The following is a 2,500-nucleotide window of genomic DNA, read 5'->3' as shown; positions in this document are numbered from 1 at the left end:
ACGCAAATGTTCGCTCGTAAAGTGCCGGTCTCTGGTAAAGTTTGCGGACTGACCCATTTCGAAAACGCTCGACATCTTTTAGTGTTGGTTTACAGTGAACGGTGTGTGCATTTTTATGTGGTTTGAGCGTGTTAGACACCATGTTCGTGCTTACTTTCAATGACGTCATTCTCGTTGAACGCCACATGTGCACTTTGGTTTAAACTCCGCGCATGCGCTATAAAGGGAGAATGAGCCATTGCACAACCATGCCACGTCGCCACGTATGCTTAACACGTATGCCCTTCGGTTAACTTCGCGTATGTGCTTCGAGAGTGTAGCTGCGATTTACGACTGGTATGTGGTAGAGCACTCCCCTCCGGTGTGCTTTACAACAGCCAGGTGATCTGGTGACGTAATTTGGAGGACTGGGAAGAAAAATTTTAACGCCGTATTTCCATCGCCAAAACTCAACAGATCATTCCGTGTCTACCACATTTCCTGTTACTGAATGAACGTTGAAGTAGACGCGACGAGATCTAATCTCGCCTCTGCTATGGTGAATTCGAAAATAAGGCCGCTCGCGGTTGTGGGATACGGCGTTAAAATGTTTCTCCCCAGTCCTCCGAACTACGTCACCAGATCACCTGGAGAACAGAACGCAGGCGTGGCTTCGTATTTGTTTAGAAAAACGCACTTGTCGAGCGTGCAGAGCGTTTGTTTTTGTTGATTAAGCCCATTGTACCGTGGCGTTCCCGTAGCCGCCGCCGTCGTCCTTGTGTAAGCTCCCTATTATTAGAGAATATTTATCATCGCTTCTACGGTAAACGGCAGGCTGAAATTTGCGTTCTGCGGAAAATCAAAGAAGCATGTTGGATTCTATCTCATGATTTGGCTTTTGTCCACAGTTACCGATGAACTTCCCAAAAGGCAGAGACATTGTAAATTTCGTTGCACGATTCACGTGCAGCACGTGCACATGCCGCACTCATCTTGGTACGTTTCTTTGGCGTATTCAGCAAAACAACAACGTAAAATAACCAAATTTGAGGTTTAGACGACAACGCGAGCACACAACAATGACCCGCTCACTCTTTATCTTTTCATCAAAGCCTTCGCCCATATTTTACACCGTGAACAAGATGGAATAAGTGCGAAATATTCAAGATAGCCGTCGTCATATCTTACTTTCTGCCGTCGATATCGGCACGGCCTTGGCTTGCTAATAATCCTTGGCCAGAAAGAATAATTTGTCGAGGTAGGTTACATTTTTTCAAACCACTTTCATCAATAGATAAACAAATAATATATTTTAGTGAAACCAAATAAAATCGTTGTGTTTTGCCTTTTCTCAAGTCAAGACGTCTGCAAAAGTAGAAGACGTTGCAGTAGGCTACGTTTCACCAGGGACGCAAGCGTTACCGAAGGTAGGTAGTGATTTATATTTATTATGATGCAAGTAATCTTTAGACTTCAAATAATAACATCAACACAGAACAATTGAAAAATGTTTTGCTCGAGTTGGCATGTGTTGTGTGAAATCGAAAATGATGAGCACGACAAAAGCTCTCGCTCGTCCAATGACAAAGACGCAAGACCGGCTTTTTCCCGGGAAACAAATGGTGGAGAACTATGTAATCTTTGACGAAAACACGACAGCAACGAAAATTGGTTACGTCAAGGATTGCAATGATTTCAAAGACATCTGAAAAAAGGACACTTGTTTTTTCGCTCCTTAGAATGTTCCCAAGCCAACAGGGAGCTGGTCATTGTGTGATCTCGAAATAAACCGGTGGGGTGGTGTGAACATGCATGGGTGTGACCCTTAAGGACGTTCGCGCCAATTGTTTCTGCGCATTCTTACTGCGCACGCAAATGCACACGTCACGTCATACACGAGCGCGCGCGCTAAGTAATAAAAATGAGAAAATGATAGGGCAAAAGGCCATTGCTATAGCTTTGCCTGGATTTAACGGTCTTGGACGTTCGGTGACCCCTATTTTTCTTTCCAGAAACGGATTTTATTTACAATCATCTCCACGTTGTCCAAAAATGAACAAAAAATCAATGTGGGAAGTTAAAAAAATTTCAAGATTTTTGCTCACGGGACATCAAATCCTGCCATCTTGCGGCTGCAAGGCGCGTGAAACTGTGGTCCCTAAATGCGAACTTGATCTTTAAGGAACCTCACCAGTTGACTAAATTCACTTAATAAGTCCACTTAAACAATATTTGGCAGAGAACATTTCACTTCAAAGATTTAATTGCAATATATTTAGGTTTACAGACACTGGCCTTATTCGCTAACGAAGCCCGATTTTGCCATATTTTGGGTGTTTTTCCGGGCATGTTCTCTCCAAAACGAAGTCGGTGACCCCCCATTTTTTTTACATTTCTGACATAACTAACTCATCATCTTACAGTGGTAAAAGTTTCAGAAAAAAATCAATGTTGAACAATTTTCGCGCGAACGTCCTTAAATTTCGTTATTTGGAGACTATGTAAATGTATTAAAGACACA

The 2,500-nt window shown here is 42.8% G+C and overlaps 1 long non-coding RNA gene across 1 annotated transcript in view; it reads left to right on the top strand.

Moving 5' to 3' along the window:
* Positions 1–2,500, top strand: part of LOC137973482 (uncharacterized) — a 17,091-nt gene that overhangs the window by 565 nt on the left and 14,026 nt on the right. The window contains exon 1 of the long non-coding RNA XR_011117248.1: positions 1–1,406. This exon is cut by the window's left edge and continues 565 nt beyond it. This is a non-coding gene — a long non-coding RNA (uncharacterized lncRNA). The remainder of the gene's footprint in view (positions 1,407–2,500) is intronic.

The sequence above is a fragment of the Montipora foliosa genome, chromosome 10 (genome assembly GCF_036669935.1).
Source record: "Montipora foliosa isolate CH-2021 chromosome 10, ASM3666993v2, whole genome shotgun sequence".
Lineage (NCBI taxonomy): Eukaryota > Metazoa > Cnidaria > Anthozoa > Scleractinia > Acroporidae > Montipora > Montipora foliosa.
The sequence above is the reverse complement of the archived record's forward strand: the minus strand, read 5'-3'. Positions and strand labels throughout refer to the sequence as shown.